General features: G+C 34.4%; 1 long non-coding RNA gene across 1 annotated transcript; it reads right to left on the bottom strand.

The window, feature by feature from the left end:
• On the bottom strand, window positions 3,332-25,778 carry LOC102162375. Its single transcript, XR_302872.3, has 3 exons — window positions 24,905-25,778; window positions 6,750-6,865; window positions 3,332-3,783 (listed from the first exon to the last, which is right to left on the bottom strand). It is a non-coding gene; the product is annotated as an uncharacterized LOC102162375 (long non-coding RNA).

The raw sequence follows: 26,847 nt of genomic DNA, 5'->3' as shown, positions 1-26,847 counted from the left end.
TGAAGAGAAAGACAAATACCATATGATATCACTTATATCTAAAATGTGGCACAAATGAACCTATCTGCAATACAGAGGCAGACTCAGAAATACAGAACAGATTCGTGGTGGCCAAGGGGGCAGGGGGAAGGGAGTGGGATGGATAGGGAGTTTGGGGTTGATAGATATAAACTGTTACATTTAGAATGGGTAAGCAATGTGGTCCTACTATATAACACAGGGAACTCTTGGGATAGACCATGATTGAAAATAATACAAGAAAGGGAATGTGTATACATATTATATAATAGTACATATATATTTATATATGATTGAATCACTTTGTACAGCAGAAATTGGTATATTATAAATCAACTATAATTTTTAAAAAATCACTAAACAACTGTACAAAGTAATCAATGAATTCAGAACTATAAATACCAGAGGATACAAAGTCAAGATAGTATATAGAAATGCAGCTGACTTCTCTAACAGCACAGTATCTGGGGAAAAAATAATCCCTTTCACCAGATCATCAAAAAAATACTCAGGGGTAAATTAATCAAGGAAGTACTATACTATGAAAACCATAGGATTTTGACCAAAGTCACTGAAGATGACACAAACAAATGGTAAAGATACATTCATGGAGAGAAAGAATATTGTTAAAATGACCATACTCACCTAAAGCAATCTGCAGTTACAGTGCAATTACCATCAAAATTCCAAAGGCACTTCAACAGAAATAGAAAAAATTTTCATGTAACCATAGAAAAACACAAATAGCCAAAGCAATCCTAAGAAGAAAGCAGAAGGCACCACACTGATTTACAACTATATTACAAAGCTATCCTAAATACAAATAGTATGGTAATACCATAAAAAGACACATAGACAATTCGATTAGAATGGATAGTCCAAAACCAAGCCCCTACATTTACACTCAGCTAATCTTTGACAGGAGAACCAAGAGTACTCAATGGGGACAGGACAGTGCCTTCAATCAACAGTGCTGGAAAAACTGGGTAACCACATGCAGAACAACAAAAGTGGATCCCTCTTTCACCACTCACAAAAATTAACTTGAAATGTATTAAAGTCTTCAACATAAGATGTGAAACTCAGGAGTTCCTATCATGTCTCAGCAGAAATGAGTCTGACTAGTATTCATGAGATGTGGGTTTGAATCCTGGCCTCACTCAGTGGGTTAAGGATATGGCATTGCTGTGAGCTGTGGTGTAGGCTGGCAGCTGTAGCTCTGATTTGACCACTGTCCTGGGAACTTCCCTATGCTGCAGGTATGTCCCTAAGGAAAGAAAAAAAAAGCAAAAATAAAAAGATATGAAACTCTTAAAACTCCTAGAGAAAACACAGGGGAAATGCTTCCTGATATTGGTCTTGGCAACAATTCTTTGGCTATAAAACAAAAGCAAAGACAACAAAAACAAAAACGACATGAGATTACACCAAACTAAAAGCTTTGCCCAGCAAAGGAAACAATCAATAAAATGAAAAGGCAATCTATGGCATGGAAACCATTGTTTTGCAAACCATTTATCTGATAAGGAGTCAATATTCAAAACATAAAAATAACCTATACAACTCAATAAGAAACCAATCTGATTTTAACACCAGAAGAGGATCTGAATAAGCATTTTTTTCAAAAAATATATACACATGGCCAATACCTCAAATATATGAAAAGATACTCAACATCACTAATCAAGAAAATGCAAATCAAAACCTCAGTGAGCTACTACCTCACACTTGTTCTAACAGCTGTCAATAAGCCAATAGATATCAAGTGTTGACCAGGATGTGGAGAATAGGTTATCTGCTCTTTGCAGGAATATAAAATGATTCAGCTGCTATTAAAATAGTATAGAGCTTCCACATAAAACTAGTAATAGTATTACCATATAATCCAGCTATCCCTCTGAGTACATACCAAATAAAAACAAAATATTGAAACATATCTGAACTCCCATGTTTATTGCAGTATTCACAATGACCAAGATGTGGAAACAACCTAATTGTCTGTCCATCAGTGAATGGTTGAAGAAGATAATGGAATATTCAGGCATGAGAAAGAAGGAAATCTTGCCATTTGCAGGCAAATCCTGCCTCAGGTTCCATCTGTATTGTCACAAATAAGTGACAGATAAATGGGTTCCATCCATATGGTCACAAATAAGTAAGCCAGAGAAAGACAAATATAGTATCACCTGCACATAGATTCTTAAAAAGCTAAACTGAAACATAGTAGAATGGTAATTACCAGAGGCTAGGAGGTAGGAGGATTAGAAAGATGGACATAGGGCAGAAACTTACAGTTAGAAGATAAGCCAGTTGTGAAGATCTCATGCACATCATAATGATTTTAGCCAATAATACTGTATTATGTACTTGAAAGTTGTTTAGAGACTAGATATTAAATGATCTCACCACAGAAACATGAAAATTATGTGATGTGGTAGAGATGTTAGCTAATGCTTAGTGGTAATCATACTACAGTAATGTATTGAATTAACATGGTATACATCCTGAACTTACACCTTAGGCTAACATAATGCTATACATCAGTCATATTTTTTATGATATAAAAAATAGTCAAGTGTATTGGGATAAAACTGGAAAAGATGCAACTTAGGGGTTGCAGATTCACAAAGTTTTAATTTTCATTTCTTTGCTTTTAAATGGGGTACAACTTTATGTGTTTGGAGGGTAAGTGGAAGGATCTGGTGGAGAAAGTGAAAACTAAAGGTGGGAGAGAGAGGGGGGTGATTTAAAAAGCAAGATCCTGGAGTCCTTGAGTGTAGACATGTTCAAGGTCATAATGTAACCGAGTTTGATGGAGAAGGGACACATTTCTGAGTGAAGGCAGAAAAAAAATCAGTTGAGAAGAAAGTTAAAGGAACTCATTCATGAGTGACTTTTCTAGGTGTTCCCGTGCTTAGATTTTCAAACCAAAATAAATGTTGTTGGCTAGTTGGAGGAAAAATGATATAAACCTAAATTCATTTTCCATCCCTTTGAACAGGATTCTTAACAGATATGACTCAACTCTGAAGGCTTCATCCCAAAGTGATCTCAAATTTCAATCCTCTCCAATGTTTTAGAGACAGACGCTTTTTTTTTCTTCTTTTTAGGGCCATACCCACAGCATATGGAGGTTCCTAGACTAGGGGTTGAATTGGAGCTACAGCTGCCAGCCTACACCACTGCCACAGCAATGCTGTGGATCTGATCCATGTCTGCAACCTACACCACAGCTCACTGCAACACCGGATCCTTAACCCACTGGGCAAGGCCAAGGACTGAACTTGCATCTGATGCTAGTCAGATTCGTTTCTGCTAAGCCATGACAGGAACTCCAGAATGCTTTGTTTGAAGACTAAAGAAGTTTAAGAACAACTGATTTGTACAGATATCTAGGTATAATTTGTCTGATGGAATTATATTTCTGGTCATCTGGAATAGAATTTGACAATTTGGTTAACCAGAATTGAACCTATATTACAATGTTGTTTAATCAATTACCTTAAGCAATATTTTTTTCTTGTTGAATGCAGACACACTTTAGCTTTCATTAAATCTCCTTTTATTTAGAAGTTTGTTATTTGGTAATGTTGCCTTCAAAAGGCCCATGTTTATTAATCTAATCTTAAACTTATTCTAGTAACAATCTCTTCAGCCAGTTTTTAAAAGGACTATTTAATTTCTTTAGCATAATTTCAACATAAGAATCCATAATTTCAATATAAGAATCCAGACTGCAGTGGCTTGGATTTTTAGGTTGAGGCTCTGTGGAGTAGAAATAAAAGTAAACAGTGAGTCTTTAAAATATTCTGGAACACCACTCACTCAGCAACAGCTACTGAAAACTGCAGCATTATTTTGATAATTAATTTTTATCATTTACTGTTCAAACCAGTGGAGGACCTTGCCACTCCTTCACTTCCTGCCATAGGAATCTCTCACCATTTTAGTTTCATTGCTCTTATACTTCAGTAGGAGATTTGTTTTCAATATCTGCCTTATATTTTCAAGTTGCTCACTGACTCCTACACTTCTTGTCTGTTAGTAAAATAGTTTTAAAATAGTTTTACATGTATTAAAATGTAATAAAATGTAATCAGCCTGCATGTGATTTTTAGGAGTGACTACAGAATGGTTTTCAAAGTTTTGCTCACTATCTTCAGTAGGAAATGTTTCTATAAGCATTTTTGAGCCTGTTATGATAGTTTTACAAATTTCTTATGTAATCTTATTACTAATTTCTAGTTTGAGTATTAAAATGTAACTTCATATTTGCTTATAATGAAAAGGAGAACATAGAAGTGTAACAATAGCTACCAAATGTTTAGTGTAAGAAAGAACCTTAGAATTTTAGTTAAGCCTGCTTTTTTTCAGATGATTATATTAACTCAGATAATTTAAATGATTTATACAAAACAATCATAATCTATTTGCATGATATACCCCTAGGATTGTGCAATGTACAACTATTAGACTGTATTCAGTGGCTCTACTCTTGGACATAAAATTGCCATTTTCCCTGAAATGTCCAAGTTTATACATTTAACTGCCTATTTGATTCAGTTTGGAGATATAGAACTTGAGACACTGGTATATAGAAAATATTTAAGCTAAAGGATCAGAGGAGATTTCGTAAGGAAATGTTCCTATAGAGAGAAGGTGCTATTGAGGACAGAACTGTAGGGTATCTCAATAATTAAAGGGCTTGTAGAGGAAAAGGATCTTGAAAAAAAAAAAAAAGAGTAGTTAAGGAAGAGAAAAGGAGGCAAATGAGTGGTCATGGAAGCTTAGCACAAAAAGCATTTTGTGAAGATAGAAGCAGCAAACATAGTCAAATTCTGCTAAGAGGTAAAGATTTAAAAAAAAAAAGACAACAAAATGCTGGCTTTTGCAGCAGTCATTGTCTGGTAACTTCAGGTAGTTTCATAGCAGTGATGCGGATGATCTATTAGTCTATTTTTATTTATAATAATGAATCAAAATTATCAGAATGTAGATTCAAAACTTAGCAGCTACATGGATAAGACTCGAGTTCCTGGTGTAAAATAATACCTTCCTTGGGCAACGGGGCACATATTATAGCTCCCTTAGAGTCAGGGCTATATCTTAAAGATTTTAATTTTTTGGCCTAGAAGGGAGATTTATACGGAGTACTATTATGAAGTTCATTTGTTGATGCTACATACAGGTTTTCAACTTCTCAACTTTAAAAAATATAAAAGAAGAGAAGACGAGCTTATTTCTAAGTCCTTTTTCAACTTTGTAAACCTCTAAAAGGCCCTTTACTTTGGAATGGATTAGCAAAGAGATCCTGCTGTGTAGCACTGGGAACTATGTCTAGTCACTTATGATGGAGCATGATAATGTGAGAAAATAGAATGTGTACATGTATGTGTAATGGGGTCACCATGTTGTACAGTAGAAAAAAATTATGTATTGGGGAAATAACAATTGATTACAATTAAGACCACTTGATAAGAAAAAAATAAATAAGTATTTAAAAAGTTGTACCTTGTAAAAAGACCAAAATAAATATGGAATAGTGAGAAAAATAAAGAGAATACAATACAGGGAAAAGCATTTTACCAAGAAAAAAAGGCTAAGGAGAGAATATGGTATAGATTTCCTAAAATTTATCTCCCTTATGTGCTTTTAAAAAGGATGTATTTCCAATGGATTTTTTTCAGATCAAGACTTTTTAAAATGCTTCAAATTGTATTTAAAGTTAATACAAATATGAGATATCCATTACCTCTTCAAAGTTGCAAGCCACAGTTATGTTCAGATTTAAATTAATCTCATATTAGTGAATAATTTCAGTCTATATATCTTAACATTTCTTTTTTGGATCCTACTCATGGGGCCTGGGTCAAGAGAAGTATCCATATTAACAATAAGTGAATAGACATGTTTATATTTGAAAATAGTTTTTTGATTCTTTGTAGTCTTGTTTCTTTTTCTCTATCAATACACATTTGTCTCCTCATCCCTCTATCTCCATCCTTCCCTCCCATATTTGCATTTCTTATTCTTTTTCTGAATAATAGTAATATTTAACATTTGAGTGCTTAAAATATCCCCAAATCCTTTTTAAAACTCTTACCTATGTTAATTCCTTTAATTTCTGTATCTTTCCCATGAGGTATTATTATTCCCATTGCATAGATGGTTAACTTATCGCTATGTCATCTAACTAGTCTTTCTTAAATATCTTATATGTATATTTATTATATATATATACTCTATGTAAATATTATATCATACATATATATAAATTATCCCTAGGTCAGTCTGTCTTGGTGTTTTCATTGTTTCCTTCTCCCCTATAATATTTCTGCCTTTTCTTGTCTTTCATTCCCTGAGTCACTATCTTTTTCTCATTGCATTTTTTTTTTCAGGGAACTTTTCTATTTTTCTCCCCTTATCTATCCGCTACTTTTTCTTTTCTTTTTTTTCTTTTTACAGTTGCACCTGTAGCATATAGAATTTCCCAGAGTAGGTGTTAAATGGGAGTTGCAGCTGCTGGCCTACACCACAAAGCACAGCCACACTGGTTCTGAGCCATATCTGTGACCTAAGCTGCAACTTACAGCAATGTCTGATCCTTAACCCACTGAGTGAAGCCACATCCTCACTGAGACTATTTCAGGTTCTTAACTCACTGAGCCACAGTAGGAACACCAATCCCTTCCTTCTTTAACTCATGCCTGCTCATTCCATGCTGGGCTTACCTCTCAGTTTTTCCTCAGAAGGGCCTTAACGACATACTTTTTTGGCTGCAACCTGAGTGTCTGGCTTCCAATTGGTCTGCATCCAGGTGCTGGCTGTGATCATTCCCTTCAGGACACTAAAGATATTGTCATTCAATTACTGGGAGCCACTAAGAACACAGAAGACAGCTTAGACAATCACAAAGGTTTGTGAGACAAGCATGAAATCAAACAAGACTGCTAAGATTCATACCCTATATGAAGCTATGATGTCAAGACTTGGAAAAGCAGCTGTTTTATCTAATGCACACAGGACAAAACTCCAGAGACAGAGTTTAAAGAAGAGGAGATAAGGGTTTTACCTGATAAAGAGTCCAAAATAACTATCAAAGATGCTTACCATGGTCAGGAGGACAATATAAATAAGAAAGTATGAATTTCAACAAAGAGACAGAAGATGCAAGAAAAGTCCTCAAAGTACCAGATGGAAATCATAGAGCTGAAGAATTTAATAACTGAAATAAAAAATTCAATACAGTAGTTAAATAGCAGACTAGATTGAGCAAGAAACAATCAACAAAGACAGGGAGGAAGAATTCATCTACTCAGAGAACAAAAAGAGAAATAATAAAAAAGGGTAAAGATAGTTTAAAGGATTTATGGAACAACATGAAATGAACCAATATCTATATAATAGTGTCTCAGAAATAGAAGAGAAAAAGGACAGAAAAGCTTATTCAAAGAAATAAATGGATGAAAACTATACTAATCTTTGCAAAGTCAGACGTCAAGATCCAGGAAATCCAGAAATTTCCAAACAAAATGAACTTAAAGCAAATGACAGTAAAACGTGCTATAATTAAACTGTAAAAAGTTAAGCAGGGAGAGAATCTTAAAATCAACAAGAGAAAGATAACCTGTTGTATATAAAGGAACTCTTACAAAATTATCAACAGATTTTTCAGCAGAAAATTTCACCCAGAAGAAGGTGGCACAATATATTGAAAGAGCTAAAATTAAAAAAAAAAAAAAACTGCCAACAGAAAATATTCTAGACAGCAGTTGAAGAAGAGATAACAGTTTCTCAGAAAAACAAAAGCTATAGGAGTTCATACCACTAGACCAACGTTACAAATATCTTAAAGTGACTTCTACAAACTGAAGTAAAGAATTCCAATTAGTAACATAAAATTTGTGACAGTATAAATCTCACAAAGGCAAATATATACTGAAATTCAATGTTTTGTGATGGTAATAGGTATAAAACATAATACAAGTATGAAAATTATGAGAAGTATTGAAATAATAACTAATAATTTTATAATGGATACATAGGTTTTTAAAAAATATAAATTATGACAGTAATGTGATAATCTCTGTGCGAAAAGAATTTGAAAGAGAATGGATATGTGTATATGTATGACTGAGTCACTTTGTTGTAAAAGGGATAAAGAGGAGTTCCTGTTGTGGCTCAGTGGGTTAAGGACACAACATTATCTCTGTGAGGATGTGGATTTGATCCCTGGCCTTGCTTAGTGGGTTAAGGATCCAGTATTGCCATAAGCATAGGTCACAGATGTGGCTCAGATTCAGTGCTGCTGTGGTGTAGGCCTCAGCTGCAGCTCTGATTCAGCCTCTAGCCTAGGAACTTCCATATGCCATAGAAAGAAAAAAAGGGGGGGGTATGATAATAATTACATGCCACAAATTAGAAAAAGTAGAAGAAATAGATAAATTCCTAGAAACATACAACCTTCCAAGACTGACTCAGGAAGAAGTCAAAATCTCAGTAGACAATTAATAGTAAGGAAACTGAATCAGTAATTAAAAAAAAAACAACTCTCAATAAGACAAAAATACAGAACCAAGCGGCTTCACTGGTGAGTACTACCAAACATTTAAAGAATCATTAATATCACTACTTCTCAAACTCTTGCAAAAAATGAAGAGGAAGGAAAGTTACAAACTCATTCTTTTAGGCTAGCATTACCCTGATGCTGAAACCAAATACACTACAAGACAAGAAAATTATAGGTAATTATCTGTAATGAGCACAGATACAAAATTCCTCATATCAGCAAATTCAACAACATTAAAAAGATTATATATTATGTCAAGTGGGATTTATTACAGGGATGCAAGGATGATTTAATAACCACAAATCAATTGATGTGATACATCACATTAACAAAATTAAAGATAAAAACCATGTGATAATCTTAATAGATGCAGAAAAAGCACTTAACTAAATTCAACAAATATCCATAATAAAAACTCTGAAGAAAAAACTAGGTAGAAGGGAAAACTTCAAGGTAATAAAAAAGTCATATATGAGAAGCCCATAGCTAACATCATACTCAATAGTGAAAAGCAGAAAGCTTTTTCTCTATTATCAGGAACAAGGCATGGTACTCTAAAATTTTATTCAACATAGTAATATAAGTCCTAGCCAGCACAATTAAGCAAAAAAGAAAAGGCATCCATATCAGAACAAAGAGTTAAATCACCTGTTTATAGGTGAAATAGTAAAATATATGGAAAACCCTAAAGAATCTACCAAAAAATTGTTAAATGAATTCAGCAAATTTGCATTCGGTAAATTTGCAAGATACAAAAATCAATATCCCAATATTAATTGTATTTTAATACTTAACAATAATCTCTAAGAGAATTTAAGAAAACACTTCCATTTACAATTGTACTAAACAAATTAAAATACCCAGGGATAAATTAAACCAAGATGGTAAAAGTCCTATACACTGAAAATTAAGGCACTGATGACAGAAATGGAAAATGACATAAACGGAAAAATATTACATGCTCATGGATAGAAATAATATTGTGAAAATGTCAATACATCTCAATCCAATCTAGAGATAAAATGCAATATCAACATTTCATGGCATTTTATACAGAAATAGAACAATCCTAGATTTTGTATGGAATCACAAAATACTCCCAATAGCCAAAGCAATGTCTAAAAAACATCAAAAGCTGAAGGCAACCTACAGAATGAGAGAAAATACCTACAACCCATATAACAGATAAAGGGTTACTATCCAAACATACAGAGAACTCATATGTCTCTATCAATAACAACAACAACAAAAAACGACCTGAATAAAAAATTATCAGAAGAACTGAACAGACATTTTCCCTAAGACGACATTCAAAAACCAACAGCTACATGAAAAGATGCTCATCACTAATGGTCAAGGAAATGCAAATCAAGACCACAATGAGATGTCACCTCACTCCTGTTAGGACTGCTGTCATCAAAAATACAATATATGACAAATATTGGTGAGAATGTAGAGAAAAGGCAACACTTGTTTATTGTTAGCAGAAAGAAAAATTGGTTCAACCACTATGGAAAACAGTGTGGAGTTTCCTCATGTAATTAAAAGCAGAATTGCCATGATCCACTTCTGGGAATATATCCAAAGGAAATGAAAACAGTATATTAAAGAAATATCTTTACTCCCATATTTATTGCAGCATTACTCACCATTGCCATGACAGAAAAAAAAATCTAAGTATCTGTCAACAGATGAACGGATAAAGATGATGTGGTACCATAAATAATTATGCAGCCATAAGAAATGAAACCCAGCCATTTGCAACAAAATTTACGGACCTGAGGGTATTATAGTAAGTGAAAGAAGCCAGACAGCAAAAGATAAATACTGCATGTTATCACTTGTGTGTGGAATCCAAAAAGAAAAAATAAAAAAATCAAACTCAGATACTGAGTTAAAATGTGGTTGCCAGAGTTTGGGTGGTGGAGGAAAGAAGGAGAGGTGGTAAAAGGTTTTAAACTTTCAGCTACAAAATAAGGTCTGAGAATTTAAGGTATTACATTGTTACTATAGTTAATAACAATATTGATTAATAGAAATTTGGTAAAAGAGTAGAAAAAAGATAAATATGTGAGGTTATGTATGTGCTAAATTGACTGGATTGTAGGAATCTTCACAATGTACATGTATATCAAATCATGATATATATTTTAAGTATTTTACAATGTTGTCAACTATACCTCAAAAAAGCTTTAAAATGGAAAAAAGGAGTAAGTTCAATGATTTGATTAATTTCAGGATTAAATAAAGACTCTTTTCAGAAGTAAAGAACAAAAAGATGAACAAGAGAGAAAAGAATCAAATAAAAATTAATATTTGATAAATGCATGGTAGCTTCCAAGAAACTGTGCATACATAAAGGAAGAAATATAAAGGGTCAAAGAGAAAGTGGTTCAAAGGAATTCAAGCAAAGAAGGTCCAATATACACACAATTGAAGTCTCTGGGGGAAAAAAAAATAAATCTACAGAATGGAGTAAACATCTAATCCAATAAAACTTCCTGGAAATAGGATAAAACAAATCTACAAACCAAAAGGGCCTACTATATTCCTATTTAAAATATTACCAGGGCCTCCATGTAAATAATTATTAAAAGGATTTTAAAAATTAAGTTGGTATCAGACTTCAAGCAAATTACAAGGTTACAGTAGATCAGTATTAAGAAATTCAAGGAGACAATTTGTGAACCAAGAATGTGTATTCAATATTGAGAGATATAGAAAAGTAGTTTTAAACATGTAAGTTATCAAGAATATTGTTCAGAATTATCCCTTTTCAGGAATTTACTAGTAAGTCAGTGTCATCCAACCTAATGATAAATAGAGAAACCTTATCAACATAACACATAAATGATGGCTCTGTAATTATATTATTTGCTCAAGAAAAAAACACAAGTGGGAATATGGGAAGAATATTTGTGTTCATGTTCTTATAGAATAAGAAGACTGCAACTGAAAAAAGAAAGAAAGGGAAAAAGCAGAAGGAGGCTACCATCATTGAAATCCTAATAGGCGAGAATTAAAGATGCAATTTTAAAAGTCTACATAATAGGGTAAGAAAGAACAAGATTAGGAGCTTTATAAAATGATAAATACAAAGATAACTATTGCAACAAAAAAATACAAATCTTCCCAAATTCCAAGAGAAAATTTTATAAGAGTGAAGGCTTATGCAGTAGAGAAAGAACAGCACATAAAATGTTGTATAATAATCATGTAAAATTAGGGTAGAATTGAGAGCAAATATATAGCAGTGCAATCAATAAATTTAAATTGGATAAGATTTTATAAATATTTAAAATCCAAATGATATATACATATCTATGTACATATATGAATACAAAATTAGAGAGTGGTAGAGACTGAACATCACCATTTTTCCAATTTTTCCAATGTGTAGTTCTGTTCAGCCATTAACTTAATTTTGAATAGATGATAAATCTTAGGAGGGGGGTAAGTAGTTGTATGATTTGGAGTAAGATGTTTACATTGTTCTTAAAGTGTCTCCCCCCAAGACAAGAGCAAGACTAGGTCCAAGGGAGAAGTAGTATTTTTATAATAAATAAATGATAATATATAATAATTTATAATATAATAAAAATAGATATTATCTTAGGCTTAAGATTAAAAATTAAGGACTATTGGACATCACGTACCCTGTATGTAATACCAAAAGAAGGTAACAACATCATACTTGTATTTTTCAGGCTAAAGAGGTATAATCTTACTATAATCACTATTGAATCAGAATAATTCAAACTGGGTATCATTTATACACAATGACTACACTTTATTTAATACATGCAGACTATTGCCCTTGGAATGGATTAGCAATGAGATCCTGCTGTGCCACACTGGGAGCTATGTCTAGTCACTTATGATGGAGCATGATAATATGAGAAAAAAGAATGTATACATGTATGTGTGACTGGGTCAGCATGCTGTACGTTAGAAAAAAAATAATAATGTATTGGTGAAATAAAAAAATAAAAAATAAAATAAAATAATAATGCCATGAAAACTAAAAGCTAAGTTTTTTTTTTTTTTTTTACATAAAAAGACACTTAGAGGTAAGGCATCTAAGTGCAATATGTGATTCTAGACTAGAACCTGTATTGAAAGGAGGTAAAAAACATTATAAAAGACATAATTAAGACCATTAACAAAATTAGAATGTGGATTATAGATTACATAAAAGTACTGTATCAATATTAACCACCACAATGAAATTCAGAACATTTATCTAAGAGAATATCGTTTTAGGAAATTTACACTGAAGCATTATGTGCTAAAGTGGCCTAATATATGTGCCATGCTTTCAAATGGTTCAGAAAATACAAATAATATTATATCTTTGTGTGAGTGTTATGTATAGATATAGAGAAACAAAATAATCAAGTGGAAAGAATTTAACATTAACCAATGTTCAAAATTGTAAGTTTAGGTTTAGGGATTCTTTTCATTATTCTCTAAAATTTTGTTTAATTTTAAATTTAATTTTAAATTTATTTCAAAATTTAAAAATTTATGAAGGGAGTAATGTTTCAACAAACTTTTATACTCTTTGCTCCTATTCTTTCAATTAGGTACTGTAAAAATCTCTCTCCCCATCTCTGCACCATCTATGACTAAGCCACATTTTACTTGTGACAACTTTGAGTACTAATTTTCCCATGGGTCATATGATCATGACAAAAATCACATTTCCTACATAGCACCAGTAAAATGCATGTAGTTTCATGTAATCTTGCTATGATTCTAAGAATTTTTGATAATGATCTAAACAAAGGAGCATCGTCTTGGTATACAACCATGTTTCTAGTATAACTCTTTATAATACAGGATTCTAATATCCAAAGCATGCAAACCAACAGCACTAAGGGGTATAACTAATTTTGTTATTTAACAGTATATAAATATGTACAGCAACTAGCTTCTAATATGGCCTAATGAAGGTTAGTTCAGATAGAGTAATGTGTAGCACAACCTCAGAATTCAAATGAGACAAATGCAGTAAGAAAAAATACTACCATCAGAGACGGAAAATTCTCAACTTTCAAGTTGTACCTGGGGATATGTTCATACTGCCCAGTTACACATATTTCATATTACTATGTATATGTATATATATATATACACACACACACTGATAGAGCTTTGTAAGTTATATACACTGTGCCATCTTAACTTTGAACTAGTATTTTAAATTAAATGGATATGAAATCACATCCATTTTACAGCTGAGGAAACCAGGACATAAGTTGATCATTTTGCTCAATGATGGCTATTAAGATACAGAAACAGTTAGCTATTATTTTTTGGATGCACCCTTTACAAGTTTCCAGGCCAGGGATCAAACCTATGTCACAGCAGCAACCTGAGCCACTGCAGTGACAACAGCCAGATCCTTAACCTGCTGTGCCACAAGGAAACTCCAGAAAGAGATCACTACCAAACTCAGTTAAGTTTACTGCCTTATACTCCCTCTTTAGGAAACTAGGGGAGTCACCTTACAGTCTTTTGTCTATATTTATGACAACATGAGTGAACAAAGTTTAGAACGCTTTTCACAATTCAGGTCAAAGCAAAAGGACTTTGCTTAATCGTTAGCAAACATGTAACAACAAAAATAGTTATGCAGAGTACTTGGCATATTCAGATGGAATGCAACGCTACTTTATGTAGATAGCAGGCTATTAGAACCCTCTTCACTTATCTATGATACCTAATACTGTTCTAGTAATTGCATATATTTAGAGTTGAGGAATTGAAGCATAGTTTAACTTACTCAAAATATAGAAACAAGCCAGGCATCTTTACATGAACAGCATATTAAAGAATATTCCTGATTGAAGATTTTGATTGAACCAATCATCTGCATTTGCTCTTTGGGAAGGTATATTTGGAATGATGGATACTTGGACCATTCAACTGATTGCATTGTTGGATAAAGGGCTGTAGATTTCCTGTGGGCTTTGGAGCTAAAATAGTGAACTTTTCTCTGACCCTTAAAATACAGACTCATGCCTTCATCCGATAACATTAGTATATATTTATCTTGTGAAAAGACAATGTGCCCTCTAAGCAGTTTCAGATTCCTTCATCTTTAAGCATACATACTTTTTGACAAGATAAACAAACCTAAAGGAAGTAAATTTAGCTGTTTAAGAGATTAACAATACTTAACCTTCTTGTATTTCAGTTGAGCTGATGGTAAGGATTAATTTATGGATGCCCATTCCAAGCTAAGTCTGGTATTCTGTCAAATCTAGTAAAGTGAAGTGGTTATCAGCATGGGGTTTAGAACAGATTTCTGGATTTGAATCCTTGTCCCATGCTTATTGCTGGTTACCTGGGATAAGTTAATTAACCTCTCTGAAATGCAATTTCCTCATTTACAGACTGGAGATGATAGAATCAATGTCAAAAGGCTGTTTTGAAAATTGCATGGGTCCATGTATATAAGGAAACCAATATATCAAAACGGTGTTCAGCATATCATAAACAATTGAAAAATAACTAACTACTTGCCAATGTAGAGAATCAAAAATCAATGCTGGTTCTATCTTGAGTCCTCAGAGAATAAGCAATCACTCAAAACTGGATCAAGTTTTCCTGGGGTAGGTACAATCCTAACAAGGGCATCCGTGTACTCCCACTTGAGTGCACTGAATCTGGGCCACTCTAAGTGGAGACCAGACACAAAGAGAGCCATTGAGAGCCAAGCTGAGAGCCATAACTCTGACCTGCATCAAACCATCAGAATGTCCAAATGGAGGTAATGGATGCCTAGACTCTAAACTAATCTCTGAGTGAACAAGGGATAAAAAAGTTATCACTGAAGGCAGTTGACTGGCAAGGCAGTGCCTTCCTGCATTCTAGACATCAGTTTTGAAGGATGGATTTATTCCTTTTGCTTGCTCTGCAATTCTCAAAGCAATTATTATTCTTTTACTTTAAAAATATCCCTATGCAAAAAAAAAAAAAAAAAAAAAAAAAAAAAGAGTTCTCATCGTGGCTCAGTGGGTAACGAATCCAACTAGGAACCATGAGGTTGTGGGTTCAATCCCCAGCCGCGCTCAGTGGGTTAAGGATCTGGCATTGCCATGAGCTGTGGTGCAGGTCGCAGACTGGCTTGGATCTGGCATGGCTATGGCTGTGGTATAGGCTGGAGGCTACAGCTCCAATTAGACCCCTAGCCTGGGAACTTCAATATGCCATGGGTGTGGCCCTAGAAAAGACAAAAAGAAAAAAAAATAAAAAAAGCCCAATGCTTGTTATACATGTTACCAGATGGTTAATACTTGTGTAAGCATGTGACGCAGTTTGCTTTGGAAAAGTCTGATTTATGACTATAGTCCCAACATAATTATCAATAACATTTCACTCAAAAGTATCTCAGCTTGGATGATTACACATTTTTCCTATTAATAGTGGAAGCTGAATGAACAAATTCTCCCTATCCATATATCTCCATCTTCTACATCTAAGTTATGGTCCCTATATTTTCCCAATACAAATAAATAAATGAAATTAAAATGATATTCAGTTAGGAATAGACCTTTTGTAGTTTTATTTTTCCTTTTTACAGACTTGAGACAGTAGTAGAAAGTTGCAGACTATGCTATTTATTTTTTAAAAAGCATACCTTTAAATATATTTAAACTTCATGAAAGTTAACATAAATATAAAGAAAAAGTGGTAAATGAGAAGGTGTATGGAGAGGCAATTATGAAATATGGTAGAGACAGTTACTATCAAGATTGGACAAAAAATACTTGTTTCTTTAATCACATCTCCACATATTTGAACCATCTGTGGGCAGCTGTAGTTTCAAATGATTTGATTAATGCAATAACATTTTGAAGAATGTACTATTATAATCACCAAATAGATTCAAACATAATAGGAGACTTCTAAAATTTGTTTTATAAAGGATTGCAATTAAAATTTCAATTAAATTAAATTTTAATATTTAAATTGCAATAATTGGAATTTAATTATTCCAATTAAATTATCTCCAAATTGGAAGTGTCCATAATTTCATGAAAATTCAAAAACACTGTAAGAATTATTTTTGTGAGTACACTCAAACATTACCACTATCAATCAGGTTTCTGCTTCTTCATCCATTCTTTTTTCCCAGCTATAATTTCATTCGGTTAAATTTTTCTTTAGGTATTTTTATCTTCTTTTACATAACTTATTTCAGTTGAATTCCAGCCAACTAGAGTATCACTTTCCTTTGTTGCAATGACGCATGCAGTTATTAAAGGCACTGTACAGACACAACTTTTTTTTTTTTTTTTTTGCCACACCCATATCATATGGAAGTTCCTAGGCCAGGGATGGAATCTGAATCATGCCCGTGACATACGCCACTGGGCCACCTTAAGGATCGAAACAGAGACAATGCCAGATCCTTAACTCACGGCAACCCAGCGGGAACTCCAGACTCTTTTCATCTCAAAAGTTACGCCTGTTGGAAATTTGTGCCAGTAGAAGTTAGAACCCACTACAGAGGCTTATTGTCGCTATTTTTCAGAAAAATCATCAAAACAACAGTGTTGATGAAAGTGTGGTTACTCCTTCTCCACCAGCTCTCTCCCCATCCTTTAGCTTGGTTCATTCTACATAGTTCTTATCACATTTGTATCATTTAATTGCAAACAAAAACTACATTATTTTTTGTGCGACTAAGACCACAAGTATTAGTCTTAATGTATTCCTTCGCTTTCTATCTCTTTAACCTTTTTCTCCAAAAATGTCAAGGGCAGCTCCATTGTTTAATTTGTGATAAATTATGAGGTAAAATGTTATAAATCTGTCTTATACTTTAAATTCGTAAAGGAACTCAACTGTACAATTACAGTTTTAAGATATCCATATATCTTAGCCATATGAGTACTTTTTGTTTAGCTGTTAACATTTCCATGGACAAGAAATGTTTCTACATGGCAAGTCTAATTTAAATTTTGAAAAATCACTAAGGATAAAACTCAATAGAAATGTTTTTTATTAATATTTAAAACATATGTTTTCTACATCTAAAATGGTAATGTTCTCATGTGCTTTAAATTCCTATTTTAAAATACTTTGCACAATGTATATCTGGAAAGTCTATAGATTTAAACAATCTACTTTATTATTTTTTTATGCTACAAAGTTTAAAAGATTATGTCACACCACTGTCTTTATAAACTCTTCTTGATCACTTATTTTGGTGCACTCTTTGAACATACTGTACTAGCAGCTGGAAACTGGTGATTGATTTTGTGTATAGATAAGAGTAATGTAGAGAAACTAATTTATCAGTGACTGATTAGCTCCACATTGAAAAGGCTTACTTCCTTATAGTTAAATGTTTTCTGAAGACAAAGAAGCAGGCAATAACTGCTTTAAAAGCCCGATAGCTGATATACAAAATGAATAATTATTCTATTTGGTTTGACCACACAGATTAGGATGGAACTATTAAATTTAGTTGGCCCCAGTGGTATGTTAATGCTAAAATTCAATAGTAATAATTTGATTATTCACCTTTTGTTCTCAATTTGATACTCCTTTGCCAGACTGAAAGTTATTTTCTACCCAAATAGTAGATTCTGCAAACAGATGGGTGATGGGTTTGCTATTCACCTGTGATCAGTTAGCTTTTATTGACAAAAAAAAAAATTGTAGACAACAGCAGAAGTTATCTGAGACTCAGTCTGCTAACCTAATATTATAAGGAATTTTATGTGGCTATGCACATGAGTATCTTTGGCGGGATGGGTTCTGAGCTTTTTATATAACCCTCAATAAAACTTGAGACCAAGTATACCCCATTTTGTCACTGAGACATTCTCCATTCAATTACCTGTGTACCTCCAATATCTGGCCAAGGCTTAGTTGATTGACTGATTGGCTCACCATAGATTTATTGAACATCTACCATGTGGCAGACCACTGGGAAAAATAATTAAGTAGGCTGTGTATTTTAGCAGCTTACAGACTCTTAAAGGAGAGAGAAAATTAATTATTATACAATGTGATAAAACTGATGATAGAGATATCTTCAAAGTACTGAGAAACCATTCACATAAGACCACAGTTGCTGGTGTGGAGGAGTAGAGGTCTCACAGAGAATGTGTCTTTAACCTATATCTTGATAGGTAAAAATGAAGACAAGAGGGTTCTGAATTTTGGGAATAGGATAGGAAAAGGGGAGAAGAGAAGCAGTGTGAAAAATCTGAGTAACAGTCTAAGTGGCTGGGGTATAATGTAAGGGGGTGAGATAGGTAAGTAAGGAATGAGATAGATAATCAGGCCAGAAGTAGGAAGGGACATGATGTAAAAGGATTTAGGTGGTAGGTTAAGTAATTAGTAAGATAATTGTTCTTAATTTAGGGGTTTTTTGTTTTTTTTGGGGTCTTTCTGCCTTTTATGGGGTCACTCCCTTGGCATATGGAGGTTCCCAGGCTAGGGGTCACATTGGAGCTGTAGCCGCCGGCCTACAACTAAGCCACAGCTACATGGGATCCGAGCCATGCGTGACCTACACCACAGCTCACAGCAATGCTGGATCTTTAACCCACTGAGCAAGGCCAGGATAGAATCCACAGCCTCATGGTTCCTAGTCAGATTTGTTAACCACTGCACCACGACAGGAACTCCCAGTTTAGGGGTTCATGTGTCCTTTTCAGTGACCTCAGAAGTCTAAACACTACGGTCAATATTTCAAAACTTCTATAAAGATAGATATTTGCACAAGAATAAAGCATTTAGCTTTGTGCTGAGATTTTATTTAAAAGGCACTATTAATTAATGCATTTAGGGAGTCAAAAATGCTTCAAAACATGGGGTTCACGAAGCAAAAATTGAAAGATATCTTTTGCAAGTGTTGCAAAATATTGCTATCTTCTAGATTTAATAACTTGTGTATACTTGGATGTGGAGATCAAGGGAGTGTGGATTAATCAAATTAAACCTCATCTTTCTAACCTAATCATAGATGGATATACTCATTCTACCCTAGATAAGTATTTCATTCACTTAGGAAATACAAAGAAGCATTCAATAGACAATTCTATAACCCACTCCTGGAGATTAGGGCTAGTTACATAATTTTAGTGGGTTACTGGGAGAGTATAAAATAAGAAAGAGGCAATCAATTGTGAACACAAACATTTAAGAGATAAATGGACATGATGGCAATGTGTGACCCTTAATAGAGCCTAAACTGGGGGGGGGGGATCTATTGGGCAATTGGGCAAACTCAAATATGGTTTATTAGATAATAAAACTGCACAATGTTAAGATTCCCAAGTGTAATAGTTCTCAGGAGATACATGCCTAAGTATTCAAAGTGAAATGTCAAGATATTTGCCTTTAACTCTCAAATGATTCTCAAAAGACATATACATATACCATAAATGTGTACGTGTACAGTGGTCAAATACCCCAAGAGTGAATTAGGAAAATGTGGCCAGTTATTAACAACTGGTGAATCTAAATGAAACGTATTTGAATATTCCTTTCACTCTTCCTGCAAATTTTCTGCAGGTTTAAAACTTTCAAAATAAAAAGGGGAAAAAGGAGATAAGAAGAGAAAAAAATGAAGTGATGAAAGAGATAAAATTTGGGGTAAAAAGCAAGCATGGCCTAGAGAGTTCATTACAGAGGCAGCCACCATTGATGCTATTGGAAGGAAATTTGTCTCTAAAAGGAAGGAGAGAGAAACTACTCACAGCGAACTGACAATTTGTAAGAAACTATTTGAATAGTGATTTGGTACAGGTTAGTGAAGGAGGAAGACTGGATAAAAAGGAGATCAGCTATAAAATTTTAGCTGCAAAACCCAGGAGAAGATCCAACTAGTGCTTAAAAGCAGATGAATATTTTTAAGTTTCTGAAAGCTATTTTGGTTTTCATGGGTTTGTTGAAGGCAAAAGTCCTTTGAAATTTTTCCTTGATGACTTCTTAGTTCAATTATTTGAGATCATTTCATAGTTTATTAGTTAGTATTTGATACAACTCTTTCAGAAAAAGTCATTTGTTTCAGAAAAGTTTTTGTAATTAGAATCTTAGAATGCTTACTGTCTTCTAAACCAGGCAAAGAGGTTTGGCTACATAGCCAGGTTTGATTCTTGAAAAATCTTATTTGGAGATTAAATATTGATATTCCAATTTTGTCAATTTTACAAGGGAACTAGATAAGGGAGATATAATTACATATCTAAGGTCACATGGCTTGGAGGCTGCAGAGGTTCAGTCCAAAGCTATCCAACTCCAAAGCCTGTGCTCTGAAATGCAGGACACTTATTTTGTTTGAGATATATTAAAATCCTAAACAGCCTTACCGATTTCTCGTTATTTAATATCATAATTTCCATGGCTGTTTTTGGAATTACTAGAAACTTAAATCTCAGTGTAAGTTTAAACTTCCCTTCCCCTTTTCCTAAATTGAAGTATCAAACTAGATTTTTCTCTTCATTCATTCATTCATTTCCATCCATTTACTTAGGAAATTGCTTTGCCTGTAAGCTCACAACTGATAAGGTATATTGTCCCAAAGTCATGGGGAGGAGGGAAGGAGAGAAATCAAAGGATCCTGAAAACAGGCAAAGGGCACACCTTAGAACAGTGTAGGAAACTTCCCTGCTTCTTCTTCCCTCCCCTATTCAAGAACACAAACAGGCACCAATTTCAAAGTCCAGTCGGCCACCTTTTCATTCCCACTCTTGTTTATCAAGCAATTCCCCCCCCCAAAAAAATCTCTAAAAATCAAGTGTTTGTTGTGACAGTATCATACCTGATCCTAAAAACACCACTTGAGAATTCATTCTTCCTACTGAACATGAAGATTCCCAAGACGTCATATAGAACAAGAGGCCTAGATTAAAACCCTGGCAAGATCCTTGGCCAACCCAAATAAGAACCCGTTAGATGAGGCCCAAGGCTAGCAGTTCTGGTAAGAAGTGATGAGTTAGTCCTATAGGACACAAGACAACAGGATTCTGTTCTTTTAGAAGAGACTTAACTTTGATTATAGAAAAGCCTAATTGAAATGTGAATAAAAGAACAACTTTTATGTGATCATAGATAAATATTTTTTCAATGGGAAACAAATACCTTGATTAGCATTCTAATGGCATGATATTTTCCATAACTTCAGTAGAAATGTATCGAGAGGTTACAACTGATCACTAGCGAAAAATCAAGGTCAAACATTGTCTGCTGTTTGAGTAAACTCACATGTTTGACTAAGGCTTTTTCAGTTTCTTATATGAAACTACTTATATAAGAGTAGTTTCAATTTCTTACATAAACTACTATACCTGCTCATTTAGGTATTGTTCCAGACTTTTAGAAATGGTCAGGCTAGTGATAGACATTGAGTGAAATGATAAATCAGCCATGGGTGATGAAAGGACAAGAGGAAATAGGATGGAGAAGAACGAGAGAATGATTTAGAAGTCCTACCCTGAAGAGACTCAGAAGGCTTGTCAGCTGTATTAATTTAGGGTTAGGGTTTTTGGTAAAGTTTCTTTTTACATAGTCCAATTAATCTTACCAAATACTTGAATAAGTACACTTGAAGAAAACTAATTTAAATGACACAACCACCTTGGAGAACAACCTTGCAATTCCTCAAAATAGTAAACAGAGTTATCATAAGACCCAGCAACTGTACTCTTAGTTACATACACAAGGGAAATGAAAATGTAAAAGGTACCCCTACAAAAAGTTTGTGCACACATGTTAATAGCAGTATTTTTCGTAATTGTCAAAATGTGAAAACAACCCAAATGTTCATCACCTGATGAACAGATAAAACGTCGTATATCATACAATGAAATAAAAAGGAATGAATTATGGATACATGCTACAACATGAATGAACCTTGAATATATTATGCTAAGTGAAAGAAGCATGTCACAAAACACCACATATTTCATGACTCTATTTACATGAAATATATAGAACAGGCAAATCTGTCGAGCGATTATTTGTTGTTCCCTAGAACTAGAGAGATGGGGGTTGGAGGGAAACAGCTAAAGGGATTTTTTTTTTTTTTTTTAGGGATAATGAAAATGTTCTAAATTATTTGTGATGAAGTTGCACAACTCTGAATTACTGAAAAATCATTGAGTTCTGCACCTTAAATGGGTGAATTGTGTGATACGTAAATTATCTCTCAAAACTGTTACCAGGGGAAAAAAAAAACCTAATTTATCTAACAGAGGCAAATAAGTTTTTTTTTTTTTTTTAAGCAATCATTTCTCTTTTGTTTCCTTCTTTCCTGCTGCTGACGGTTTTTTATGAGAATGCAGGTTTCAGGACCATTGTTTTTGAACCAAATTGATCTCGCAGTAATGGATATTGGAAAAAAAAGTTTTATATCATCTATGATTAGGGTACAGCAAGGAAAAATACAGAAAATATGGGACTTGCAACAGAGACATGAAGTTGAGATTGACCTGGCCATCAACCATCTGGCTGACCTGAAAAGGTTAACTTAATATCTGAGATCCTAGCATTAGTGATTGTACGATTTGATTGAACAACAGCAATAACTTACATAACTGTGGATCAAAAAATAGTTTCATTCATTCACTCAAGCTACGCTATACAGGAGGCTCGCAGATCACAGGGAAACTAATAGAGGTCAGCTCTAAATCTGCTTTGAGAGCAGGTGGGAAAGTACCAGACCTGATAAGGAAGTTAAGGATATAACCTTAGGACAAGTAGTGCCTCAACTATTTCTTGAACAGGGAGGATTTAGGCAGGCAAGAAGGTGCACTAGTTGGGTTGGTATTTGAAGAAGCAGAAGCTAGATAAAGGCTCAGAAGTGCATCTAAGCAATATGTTCAATATGTTCAAGGAATTTCATGTAGTCAGGTAAGATGGGAGCAGTGGTTCTCCAAATTTGATCCCCAGACTATTAGCATCAGCATCACGTGGGAACTTGTTAGGAATGCAAATTCTCAGTTCACACCACAGACAAATTGAATCAGAGATTCTGGGGATGGAGCCCAGCAATCTATGTTCTAATAAACTATCTAAGGGATTGTGATGGTCGGTCAAATTTGAGAACCACTGGACTAGTAGCTAAAGATACGTCTATCTATCCTCATTGAATATTTATAGTTTATAAAAGCAGTTTCATAGGTCACTTTACAAGCTGTACTAATTACTTCAGACTATTAGAAAATACAGAAAGGGTTAAAGAAAAAATGTAATCTCATTATCTAGATATACATATTGCTAGTATTTGGTGCGTTTATATGAACGTATCTCTCTTTTTGCAATGTTAGGCTGTAATATATATTCTTCTGTGTTCTGTTTTTGCTAACTTAATATTTTATGAGTATTTTCCCATGGATTTTGAATTCTATCAATCAGTCCTAAAATCTCATGGAAACTATTTTTAATGGTTGCAAAGTATTTCATCGTGTGGATAGACCACAACTTAATTTACCACTTACTATTGTTGGACACTTACATTGTTTCAATAACTTTCATAAATAATACCATGATGAAAAACATTTCACATGAGTATTTTTTTCTGCATCTCTGTTTTCCTATAGTAGATGTCTAGAAGAAGACTTACTGTGTTGAGTACCTACTCTGATTTTCTGGGTCTCTCCTTCCAGTTAAGAGTCTTACCTTCTCTGGCCAGAGGACTGGCAAGTGTCCTGGATTAGGCCAATTATGATGCCCAGTCTTCTGATCACACAGACTATTCAGGGAGAGTAATGTGACTCAGGCTGGACCAATCATCTTAATGACTAATATTCGCAGAGAAGCCATTTCTTCTCCCCCTCCCAAGAGGAGACAGAAACCACCAGAAACCAGTTGTGTTAAGCAATGAAATTTATCTGAAGAGAGGACCAGAGGGGCAGAGAGCCTCAAAATTTTCAAAGTTTTCTGATTTACTTACTCTTCCCCCCAAAAAAATTCACTTTAAAAAACCTCTAGTTCAAGCTGGATTTAGTATTCCTGAGTAGTAGATAGGGCATTGAAGGGTATAAGTGTAATTGCATTAAATCTATGTCTAAGTCTGAGAACATTGACGACCTTTACAATATTCAGCCTTCATTTGGCAACATTTTATGTTTCTCCAATTATTTGGATTTTTTAAATAATCTATAGTAAAATTCTTTACTTTTCTTCACATAGGAGTAACATATTCCTCCTAAAGTATATTCTTAAACATGTTATTTTTAGCCACCTTTGTTATAATGAGCTTCCCCCTGTATGAGGTTTCTATTGCCACTGTAACTGATTACCACAAACTTAGGGCCTTAAAACAACACAAATGTGTTATCTTACCATTCTGGAGGTCAGGGTCCAAAAGGCTTCTCAACAGACTAACATCAAGATGTCAGCATGGGCATGGTCCTTCTGGAGGTTCTAGAGGAGAATCTATCTCCTCGCCTTTCCAGCACCCACAGGCTGCCAGCCTTCCATCCCTGAAGCCAGTAACAGTCAGCTGAGCCCTTCTCACTACGACTTCTCACTGCTTCTGAGTTTTCTGGTTCCTTCTTCCCCTTTTAAGGATTCCTATGTTTACATTGGGATCACCTGATCATCTCCTAACTTGAAGATCAGCTGACTAGCAACCTTTTCCCACCTGCAACCTTAATTCCCCCTTGCTGCGTAATTTAACATATTCATCAGCTCTGGGGTTGGAATGCAGACTTCTTTGGGGGAATATTATTTTACCTACCGCACCCCTCGTTATGCATATCAATTGGCCACTGGTTTTTAATATATATATATATATGTTTATATGTGTAATATATAGGTGTGTATATGTAAAAATTCTGAATATATATATAATCTTTCTGCTTTCACGGTAAAACTCCCTAAGCAATTGTGTCTCCATATTCACTCTTGAATATATTGCAATCATGTTTCTTTCATTCTCAGCATTCCACTAGAAATTTATTTCAAGGTTATTAATGAGCTACACTCTGCCAAACTGAGGGATTAACTTGATTAACTCATTGTTCTCATCAGGGCATGCTTACTGATAATCATGAAATCTCAGTGTCTTGGCACAATGAAAACGTATTTTTTGCTCATACCACAGTATGAGCACAATAGCTCATAACATGGGACAACTGGGATCCACACTTTCTTTATATTTCTTCTTTTTTTTTTTTTTTTTCCGCTTTTTAGGGCTGCACCCAAGGCATATATATGGAAGTTCCCAGGCTAGGGGTAGAATTGGAGCTACAGATGCCAGCCTGCACCACAGCCACAGTGACTCAGGATCTGAGCCACATCTGCAACCTATACCACAGCTCATGGCAATGCCAGATCCTTAACCCACTGAGCAAGGCCAGGAATCAAAACTGCGTCCTCATGAATCCTAGTCAAGTACATTACCACTGAGCCAGGAGGGGATGTCTGGGATCCACACTTTCATTATATGTCCCAAGAACTTTCCAAATAATGATTCCATCATCCCCTAGAGCCTCGGAGTCCTCTCCTGAATCCTGTGCATACCGCTGGCAGATGGGGGAAGAGAAAAGAGAAGGGTGCACAGTTTACTTTTTTCAAAGGCGCTAGTGCTAGAACAATGCACATGATGTACAATAAAACTTCCACACCCCATTTGGCATGATCCAGTCTCCTTGCCCCACCTAACCCTAGACATGGTGGAAATTGGATCTAGCGTGTGGTCAGGAGGAAAGAAAGATGGGGTTTAGGGAACATATGGCATTGCATACACTGCTAATCAATCATGGGTATTTTGTGCAATTGGTACCTGCCTTCCTGAGTCTTCACTATTTCCCTGAGACCAACCCAGACAGTGCCTGGAAAACTCAGCCAATTCCAAAACCCATGCAATTTGTTTCAAATTTAGGACATGTGCAATGATTTAATTCTGTCCTTATTTTTGCATCCCAAACTTTTCTTTCATCCTATTTTTCATTTATCTTTACTAGTGTTATGTTCTTCCTTACTACTGATTTTTTTTACTCCTCCCCTGACTGTGGCAATGTTTTGCCATTTCGTACACACCCTTTGGAATCCACATTCCATTGTGAACAATTACCCTCACACTCATTACTTCCTTCAAATAATTTCTATTTTTTTTGAAAGGCCTTAAATATGGACATTTCTCTGTGAACCTCTCTAGTGGACAATAAACATTTCCTTTGGTTCACATCAAAAAGCTAGAAGCTAGAAGAGGAAGTTAGCCTTTTTTATAAACAAAAATTCTGGGTTTTTTTTTTTCAATCCCAAGTCTGTGGTACTTCTGT

The sequence above is a fragment of the Sus scrofa genome, chromosome 4 (genome assembly GCF_000003025.6).
Source record: "Sus scrofa isolate TJ Tabasco breed Duroc chromosome 4, Sscrofa11.1, whole genome shotgun sequence".
In the NCBI taxonomy this organism is placed as follows: domain Eukaryota; kingdom Metazoa; phylum Chordata; class Mammalia; order Artiodactyla; family Suidae; genus Sus; species Sus scrofa.
This window is presented reverse-complemented; position numbering and strand designations above follow the sequence as displayed.